The sequence below is a fragment of the Gallus gallus genome, chromosome 3, assembly GCF_016699485.2.
Source record: "Gallus gallus isolate bGalGal1 chromosome 3, bGalGal1.mat.broiler.GRCg7b, whole genome shotgun sequence".
Taxonomy (NCBI): domain Eukaryota; kingdom Metazoa; phylum Chordata; class Aves; order Galliformes; family Phasianidae; genus Gallus; species Gallus gallus.
Window position 1 is genome coordinate 46229717 of NC_052534.1, and position 10792 is coordinate 46240508.

The window sequence follows — 10792 nt, forward strand, 5'->3', positions numbered from 1 at the left end:
AGAGAAAGGAGACAAAATATCACCTGTGCTAAACATCCAGCTCTCTAAACTAAACAAAGTTGCCTGGGCTACTTGCAACCAATTAAGCTTCCAGCACCTTCTTTATGCAGGTCTCTTTAAGGCAACCTGCAGCCCTCAGCATTCATCTCAAGTCCTTTTGTGTCTTCACATACACTTCTGCCAGAGAGCAGTCCTTTCTAACACCTCTTCACTCTTACCAATTTCATCTGTAGCTCCTCTTTCATTTTTGCATAAATGTAGTTAAATGCATAGTATAATTGCTGATTCCTTTTATTTCACTGAAAACTTTGATGTTAAAACTATACTGCCCAAAACAGCCCCACTGATACATCTTCAGTTCAACCCACAAAAGGTAATTTATTTAATGCATTCTACCACTCATCCTATTTACAGTACTAGCAACTCAAAGTGTGGGGGTAACATGGCAACTCTATATAACTAGGACAAACAGCAATAAAAATCCAAACAGAACTGATTGCATAATCTATTTTAACACACTGACATACACAAACCCAATCCTCTGCTGTGCTAACTGGAAAAAAGTAATAATTAAAAAAAGTTAAACTTTACATCTTTGTATAAACTTCCAGAAGCTCTGCAACTGCTTACCAATTTGAGTGCAGGCCTACATAAATGACCAAACCCTCCCACGTGCTCCAAAAAACTCCCCTGCAGAAGTGATACCACCGGGGTTACAGTTCAGAGATACCAGAGCGACTAACACAGAGCTAGACCTCAAAATACATTGCTCAGTTCCACCTTTCCCTCACTCCCTAAGCTGCAAATAAAGTTTGGTTGTTGTTTTTTTTGTTTTTGTTTTGTTTCATTTTAACAAAAATAAAATGCTTCCAGAATTTAAGATTCATAGAACAGAAACGGTTCCTTACTTTTTTTTTCTACTGGCTAAAAAATGGGCTCAGTAAACACTTCAGTTTTAATTCATTAAAACTTCTTAAATGAAAAGTACTCTAAAAATAAGAATGATGAGTATTATTCCTTTTGTTCAAACTGAAGAGGAAACAAAACAGCTTTTCAGACACTCCACTTTAAATTATTTAAAGCATTTAAATAGAGCTCTGTCCAACTTCACTCAGCTGTATTCTTTTAATACTTTGAAATTCATGCCAACTTTTAGTACCAATCAGTTCTCATCCCTCCATCCCTCGTAATTTGGATAACTCAAATATTTTAGCCACCCACTCTCCCTGAACACTTCTAACAAAGAAGCGTATGTGCTACACTTAGCAGGCAAAACACAGCTGAATTTTCCCCACCATACCTTCGTATTTATATAGTGAGTAACAGGTTTCTTCATCATAATTTATCAAATGCATCAGTCACTGAGCTCTGTGACTAACTGACTGCTGAACATCTCAGCAAAACTTTCTGGCACACAACATGCTTTAACCTTACGCATCAAGACTGATGGCATCTAACAGAAAGATCTTAAAAATGTTCAGTAAAGAATCAAACAGGGAATATTACTGGACAGAGAATGCAATTTTATTTGTAGTTCTTTCACCAAAGCTCTCCTTTGAAAGAACTCCTGTCAAATACAACAGTCTACCTGTTGATAGACCAAAACAACCTTGGAGTTTTGCATCAGTACTAAAACCAAACTCCAGGTTTCCTGGAGTCAATCAGAGAACAGAGATTAGAAGGAACCTCTCAGATTACGTGTGTATTTTAAAGCACTTGACACACAATGGAAACAGCCTTGAAAAAGAACAATGTTAGTTGATAATGAAAAAGTCTTCATAGGGCCCAGCCCTCCATATGTCTAAACACAGCCTGGTTCCCAACAAACAAACAGCCTGGTAGCAGCAAGGCTTCATTTGATCAGTAACCCACAATTACATTTTAAAATAAACATATACGTTTACCTACTCTGCAAAAAGCTGTGCCCCTGGCTCACTTTAAAAATCAAGCTGTTTCTAGACCAGGCAGGTTTGTTAGCTAGAGCACACAGCTATGCTAGCACTGCTGTCTTGCTTCTAGGCCAAAGCTGGCTTACATTCAGGCTGCTCAGAATGCAGTCAACCAGAGCTCATGTTTGCCTGCACCATTTGTGTAGACATACCCTAAATTAGTCAACTACCATTAAATACTACCTTTAAATAGCCCATGTGAGCTTGCACAGAAGTACATTCTATTAAGACAGTAAAACATCCTCCTCCCTAGCACGCTATCTTGGTCTTTACAAGTCAGATTGTGAAACCTGAGTTGTGTGATTATACTAGCTTTTCTCAAGCTCCAAGACTCCTTTCACACAAGCTAACCCTTACCAAAACTCAACGATCTCACAGAAACAAATGAAATTTTGAGGTGTGTGAGAATGAGACAGAACCTGGTAAAAACATTTAACACCACTAACAGTTTGTGACCACCACATCAGATCCTAAAATATGTGCTAACAACAGGTAGATGCTAACTCTGATAGCAGATGTTTGCAGCTGTTATTTTTTTTTTTTAATAAAGAAGCAGTTATACAATTGAACAACTAAAAAGCCGAAAACAATCTACTCAGTACCTGTAAGTTAGATTTCTATTGGCATCTACAAAAGCTATATTGGTATTAGATGTTTTTCCTATTAAAATTCAAATCCTGTAGCTCTAAGAGCAAATATATGATCTAAAAGCTATTTGATCTATCTATCTAAAAGATATTTGATTTGAATATTTGATCTAAAAGCTATCAGTAGAGCATCAGCATGACATTCACTACAATTCTGCACAAGCCTTAACTTCATAGCACCTGCTGCAGAACTGTTTGTGAACCATGGACCTTAGTACCTCTTTGATTCACTGATTAAGCGTATCCACACATGAATCATTTTCCTTTGAAGTTCCACGAATGAGGTATTGCTAGTACTACACAGAGAGCACGAGCCACCACCTTCTTCCCAAACACTATCTGACAAAGAAAATACCGTTGCGTAAAGGATAAAGAGAATTACTGCTGGATGTAGCGAACTCTGAAGCTGTGCTATCAATCACTCTGATAGACAGAAGTGAAGACCGTATGAAGTACACCACTGCTGACCAGAAGAAAAACAGCTGTCATTAAAGCACATACAAATAACATTTACAGTGTTTATACCCCATTGTGTTCCTTTCCACAATTTGGTGAGAAGGCAAAATGTCAAATCAGTGACTATAGCAAGAAGGAACAGCTGTCCTTTTCTGATAGCATAGTGTCAGCAACTAGGTTCAGTTCATATGAGATGCTTAAGTACACGCACTTGACTGTTACTAGCAGAGAAACCTAAAAATACATCCAGTTCCAATGAGGTGACCACTGGTCTCAGAATTTGTGCAATCACTTGATGTTATTGTACATACTATACAGTCAGCTGACCAAATCAGCCAGAGCATGCTTTGAAAATCTGTCATAATTAAAAGGATTAAAATTCCAGCTGCTACAGCCACATGATTTTCAGTTGCTGTTGTAACACAAACATTAAAATAGCATAACAGGAGTTTTGAACAGTCACTGCACAATAGTTCAGCTGAAGTGAGAGCTCTGTCTCCTATACCACAAAGTGTAAGCATACTTAGTTTTAACAAAGCTGCAATCTGCTTACTTACTCCCCTCGGCATGAACTCTGCCTCAAATAAGAAGGAAACCACTGCAAGTAATGCCACTGCTGGAGCCTTCATTACTCAGACGCTTTCTATTCAACAAACCTATAAAAGCTCAACTCTCTTCAAGACTCTTCTCTCTATCAAATTTGGTTAAATAGGCCAACAGGTTCTTAAATTACCAGTTCAAGGAAGTAGAAGAACAGAGATACACAAGCAGTACTACAGGTTTAAACTGCCAGGTGCATCCAAAACCACCCACAAGCAACCAAACGTATGCAAACCATTCTAAAAAATTCCCTGTTGTTCTGGAGATTGAACAAAACACCACTGTATTCCCAAACCTTCCATCTTTTAACCAGCTCCGTGGCTAAGATTAGATAGCAAGAAGAAAGAGCAATATAGAAACACTTTAGAATATTCTGCCAAAAATAGAATTGGTAGTACTACAGAAAACAACAGAACAAACTACCTTCTTTTTCTACATCCTCCCATGCATGGGAGAGTATCATTAATCTTGAATAGAAAAGCTGCTGAAAACAAATTTCATAGTCTTCTAGAAGGTAAGCTTTTCTTGTCATAGCTGTCTTGCACAAGTATAACAACTCTGATACTTTCAAAACAGAATATCTGTGTTGTGCATGTTACGCTCGCTTTTTGGGTTTTTTGTGTGGGGAAGTTTTATCTGGTTGGTTGGTTGGTTGGGGGATTTGTTGATTTTTTTGTTGTTGTTCCTTGCTGTGGCTTTTTCTGATTTATTAGTTTTCAAATGACAGATGGATAGCATGAACTGGAGGTTTGGTCTTCTGACACCATTCCAATAGGGAGAGCGACAGGTAGCACCATTAGCTTGAGGCGAGCAAAAAAAAAGGCAACTCAACTCATCAAACTCTGCTCACCAAGACTCAACAAAGGCCAAGGTTAAACAGCCTCATTCTGGGGCTTCTTCAAAACCAATGCAGTCTTTGTCCCCCACAGTAGGGAGCAGGTCACCTCAAATCCTACTTAAATGTCTCTCCACAGCATTGAGAAAGCAGGAAATAGACATACAGATTTTAACCTAATGCTACACTAGTTTCCAGCTACTCATTCAAGTGACAAATTCTGAAGCACAACAATCAACATTATAAACTGCTAGATCCTTATGTGGAATAACATTACGAAGGAATGACAAATGTATAAGTTATATACTTCAGTTGCACAGGTAACACAGCCATCTTATAGTATCCTACATATGAGACAATATATATATATTTTTAAATAAAGCTCTCCTAGTTTCAAAGAGAAGTTCTTGACAGGGATTTTATGAAGCCTTATTTCATCAAATTGGTTTACATCAGAGAGACTTTGATGAAATAAAGTCCTTTCAGATGCCACACTTAAAACCTCAAATCTATACAAGTGACCCTTTTCCCCCATTTCTCAGAGTTCATCGAGACAACCCCAGCTTCTGTTACAGCTAGGTGCATCACAGCTGTCAATCCAAATATTCTGAATGTAGTTTTAAAATGTTTTCCCAGAACACCAAAGACAGCAGCACCATCCCTGGCTGGTAGTGAGTGCACATGTTGGATATATGAGATTAAGTCTAGATTATTTCATAATCAGTGAATACAGAACAAGAAGCTTCAATTAACTAAAGCCCAAACTACTACACAAGTAGTATGCTGCTTTCACTGTTACCATCACAGGCTACAGCAATTTACATATAACACATAAAAGGGGCAGAAAATGATCAGGCTCAAAACATGGCTTCTTACTGCAAGGGAAAACGCAAGCATACATCCTTCTGCAAGATCCTGCTTTTATCAGTGATATAGCACAAAGGATAAATCAAAACCTCCTTACGTACTGTTTTATGCAGCATAATTTAAAGCTATCCGTCTACTTAAAAAATACAAAGCAAGTTAGAAATTTCTAACTACAGAAAAAATAGCGAGCATTAAAATTCGAAGAAAGAAGTGCAAATTTTTACATGTCAACCTTGAAAAGAAGAGCTTTTCTGTGTCTGTCTCCACAAAAAATCCATCCTATTATACAAGCTGACCTCCATTTTGCATTCTTTTGGTCAACACTTTAGGAGTTCCTTTTTCCCCAATGGTAAAGCATCTTCCTCCCATTCACAGAATTCACTGAGATATTTCCTTTCAAATCACTGCAGATGAGAAAATAGAACCAAACCCAAAACAAAACACTGCTCTGAAGCAGACACTCACTATGCCCTATGTATCAGGACTGCTTCCATTTTACAATAGAACATTTTCTCTATTGTTATCAAGCTTCAAGAATGTTAAATAAATAAATAAAACCCCAAACTAGCAGGCTTTCCTTAGAGTACTTTTGTGACAGATTTGCCATGCGTTCTTCTTGACACATTCCCCAGAGAAAAAATCTGAAAATGTGCCTTTTGCCACAGGACAATCACACCAGGAACAGCTATGCTTGCTGCATGGCTCAGGCACAAAAGCACTCTACCTGTTGAGACGGTGACAGGGCAGAGTCAGCTAGAGAGCCAGCAGATTTCATGTGTCAAGTACTTCTGAACTTGAGCTCAGCGTGACTCCTTGACTGCTGCAGACTCTGCAAGAAACAAGATCAGAAACAAGGTTTGATTTCTGGGGTACAGATTGCTTTCCATACGTACAATCCTCTGAAAAGGTTGTTTGGTTATGCTACCTGTAGCTACAAATGGTTAAACATTATTGCATTTTTCAGAGAAAAATAAACAGGTCTTTAATAGACCTTACAACTGTAATGCCATTCTAGCTTACTGCTAGCGGTTGGTCACACTAGATGGTTACTTTGATTTAAGGCTAGAAAAGATTACTCTTCAAAGTTATTATTATAACCTGCTTCGCTTTATTCTCTGGTTTGGCTCACCAGGAATCTTGCAAGAAAAGAGCACACGAAACTTGAATTAAAGACTGCAACAGTTGGAGAACTAAAAAAACATCTCAAGTTTGATTGCTTTATAAACTGCCTTTTAGTCCAGTTAAAATTTGTCCAGTTTCAGTCTTCAGACTTAAAAACTTATTAAACGGTTGCTTAGTATTAATTAGTTCTTTACTAAACAGGCTTCTTCTATGTGTTCATACACATGCACTTATTAAAACTTAACAGTGATGGAGCAGAGGTTATATATGTGAATAAACAATGTCATGCTCAGATATCAACTCACAGATCTTAGAGAAAAACAGTAAACCGTCCTCAGAAATCAGAACCATAATTACTGCTAAAATGTAATGCTTCCTTCATTACAGCTGGTAGTTGTACACCCAGAAGAAACCAAAACCAAATGCTTATTCTTCTCCTGACATAGTATTTTAACTCATACACGTTGCTGCAGAATACCTGTCCTTATATTTACAGAGATCAGGCCAAAAATCTTGTTACTACACTGCTTCAGGTCTTACTACACAAGTTGAACCAGTTCCCATAGCAATGTAAAAAAGCAACTGCAAAATGGAATGGGAACACAACTGCTCTCTAAAACCAAAACACAGACGTAGTGTTCTCTGCACATATAAGGGTACTTTACTATTAAAACATATATCCCTGCTAGTAACACAGAGCCTGATCACTTTATAAGAAAAGCAGTTAGCATACAAAAATGTTAATGTCCCACCTCCCTCCTCCCCACTGCCTCAGATAACAGTGAAATACAAAGACTGTCCTAAAATAATTCGAAAATTGTAAAGCAGATGAGAAAGAATAGGAAACCAAGATCAGAAATGGTGTTAGGAACCTCAGCCTATTCCATTTTCAGGTATTCAGCTTTTTGCAACACCTGTTTGGCTTTCCCCCCCCTCCTATACTACTTGGTTTTAAAAGCAATATCCAGTTTCAAAGAAACAAAAACCAACCAACCAAGAACCACAACAAACAAACAAGCAGCAGCAGAAGCCCCCCACCAGTTTCTACACAGAACAAAGCCTATTTCAAACAGCCCATGGCAGGAAGCTGGGAATTTATCTCCTGCTGAACACGTTATATGCTGATCTTTCAATGCTTGTAACTCAAATCTAGAACTGGAAAACACACACATCTGCACTACAAATTCGTGCAAGATTTGTGGACATACAAGTCATCAATTTCTGATCTCTAATATAATTCAAACCGCCCTTCCCAAATGTCAGTGGGCACAAAGCTATTACTTTTTCCACAGACTCCAGCTGAACATTCCCATCCAAATACATTCCATGGCCGATGACAATAGTGACTCAGCTAAAAGAAGTTCTTGTAAGAGCATTACAGTTATGAAAATACTGCACTCCTGAAAAGATCCTATTTGCAAAGAACCTGGCATTCCAACAAATTTCTCTATCCCATTGGATTATTGGAGAACTAGTTTATGCTAGAGATGCTGCTAAGTAAACAAATATGAAGCTTAAACTTCCAAAAACAACCACCACATCATCCATCTCCTGGCACCTATGTGATGAGGTCCAAACCCAGTATCACTACACAAAGATCACCGAACCAATAACATAAGTTCCACACAGAATGCTGTAACCACACAAACTGAGAGTTTATCTCATTGAGCCTCTCGTTCTCATGCCTTAAGTTTAAACCTATCAGGTTTTCATCATGGTTTCACATTAAGAGGTTAGAGATCAATGTTTGACATTTGGTCAACAGTGCAATCTACTCAATTAGATGTCCTACAGGCTGTAAAGGTTTGCATGGAATTTTACATTCAGATGGCATTAACAGATTGTAATGAAATGAAAAAGAGACACACCGGGTGTCATCCCAAAAACTATTAGGAACAGCAGCTTACAAATTAAGTCAGAATCTAGAGCTCCCTTGCAATTCTAATTTCCTTGGTTTGTTTTATACCACGAGATTTTACAGTCCACGCTGGAAAACAGTGTCCAGACACTTGAGAAAGCTTCCATAGGTTTCTCTGTAATCCTCGTTCAATTTTAAACTCTCACTTTAAAGCCATCCTTTCAGGAATATTCAACCATTGCAAGATCAAGCTGTCTCACTGACAGAAACTCAGCTCATCTTTACTCTTATTGTTCAGATAAGGAAATTGAAAGAGAATCGTCAGCAGTACAAATCATTATTAGATAAGTGATTCTCCATACTCATCTCTGTATCCCATTGCCAGAAGCAAACAGCATTTGCTTCGTTTGAGACAGGACTCACCAAAGCAACGCGTTCATCAGTAACGAGGAAATTATGTTGTTGTGTTGGTTTTCTTTGAGTTCAGTTGAACACAAAAGCACATGTTTGTTATGGCGCTGAAATCCCCAGCAGCTGCAGAAGAACACTCAAAGACTGACATCCCTATGCTGTCACAGCCACGTGCTTAACACAGATACTGGGAAAAGCCCTTCAGGACATAGGTTAAAAAAAAAAATAAATAAATGGGCTGCCTATGAACGTTCAGAAATCTTGCCAAGAAACTTTCCAACCAGGTACTGCTAGTTACACTTATCACTCATTAAACTTCTGTCATCAAAGCAAGAGGCAAATTACAAAGTTAATTGAGTAAACCAGTAATTTAGTTCTGAAGAGAAAGAACGTCCAAGAAGCACAGCGAAGGCACTGCTTAGACTTTGCCCATTCTGCTAGGAGTCTCCTATTCTCTAACACCTTCCAACCTGAGAATATAATGAGACAGAGGCCCTGCAAAAAGTTTGCAATACAACTTCAATCCACCCTGTGAAAAAAAATACTCAAAGCCATTTAGATGCATACAGAGCAGAAGACAGACTAAAGTTGCCAGTGTATTTCTCAGTCTTCTGGCTTACTTTGCCTAGCAACCAAAGAGCTAAACAATATTTTTTGTACTTTCGGAAGAGAAGCGCAGAGAGGATGACCACAGAAAAGCATCGCTAACATTCTCATCACCACACATCACTGGGGATCCGTGAGCCTTAACCCTCCTAACCACAGCACAAGGTGTATGACATGCATCAGACGGCAGCAGCTGCACAGGGAAAGGATTTGAGCCCCAAAAGTGTTCTTCAGAAAAAAAATAAAATAAAAAAGAGACAGCAGAGGGAGATCTCCTTCCTTAAGCAGCAGCAGAAGCAAAGTGATGCTGTAGTTACAGCAGTCCAGGCCCAGTTTAGGATCAGCGCTCTCAAACACTCTGATTTTGGCACAATAACAACGCAATCAGCAAAAGGGAAGCGAGGATTATGAAAAGCTCCTCGGCCAAACCTGCGCAGAACTTTGCAGAACAAAACAAAGCCCTCCGTCCAGCCCACGGGATTTCTCCCTAGAGATTCCCAACGGCGGCAGCAGCATTACAACTCGTGAAAGCGGGGCTACAGCACCGGTTCGGCGTGCGTGCCCCGCAACAAACCCCTGTCACAGCCCGACACGCCGCCGATCACCGACCTGCGGGGTCACACGAGTGCAGCAACGCAGCCTTCCTCGCCTTTACGTGGCAGACAGAAGCTTCCAGCACAGGCCTACGACCCGTTAACAAAAGGAACGGAGAGAGACAAAAATTCTGAGAAAGCACAACCTCTTGCATAATCCGAGCACAGCGACTGGGAACCCGGGGGGATTACAGACGGCTTTCGGCAATACCTCTGGATTACTCCCGCTCTTCCCCTCTCCCCGCCCGCAGAAAGGACACCCGCCGACCTCACCGGGCACTCCCGGCCCTGCCCCGTCCGTGCCGGCGGCAGGGCAGGCGGCAGAGCTCGCTGCGCTCCGGGCGGCGGCGGGGCCGAGCGCGGGGGCGGGGCGGGCACCCTACAAGGCCCGTTCCCACCGGCACCGGGCGGGGGGCGGGCGGGGAGGAGGGCACGCGGGCGAAGCGCACCCCGAGCCCCCGCGCCGCCTCTGGGGGGCTGCGGCCGGCACCGCCCCCGCGCCGCCTCCGGGCGCTGTCAGGGGCCCCGGCCCCCCCCGCCCCGCCGCCGTTTGTTTACCCCTGGGCTGCCAGGCGGCCGGCAGCGGGACGCGGCCCCGCTGGGAACGCAAGGCCTCGGCCGGCCTCCCCGGCCGCAGACAGCCGCGGCTCACCCGTCGCCGTCGCTCGGCGCGCAGCAGGGAGCGGAGGAGGACCGCGTCGCCGCGCCTCGCCCTTTCCCCGCCGGGATCTCGCCGGGTGCCGGGCTCACGCGCGGCCCCGCTGCCGGCCGCGCCCCCAACGGCCGCGCGCGGGAGGCGGGCGGGCACGCGCGCGCGAGGCGAAGAGACGGCTCCTTCTCGGCTCTGG

General features: G+C 41.7%; 1 protein-coding gene across 29 annotated transcripts in view; it reads right to left on the minus strand.

Annotated features, from left to right (window-relative positions):
* The window catches only part of FBXO30 (F-box protein 30), a 36113-nt gene that overhangs the window by 6328 nt on the left and 18993 nt on the right, over positions 1 to 10792 (minus strand). For 9 of the 29 annotated variants that reach the window (XM_046939085.1, XM_046939094.1, XM_046939091.1 and 6 more), the window contains one exon: positions 6079 to 6183. The gene's annotated coding sequence lies outside the window, so the exon portion shown is untranslated. The other 20 variants (XM_046939087.1, XM_046939088.1, XM_046939084.1 and 17 more) reach the window with 20 other exon arrangements.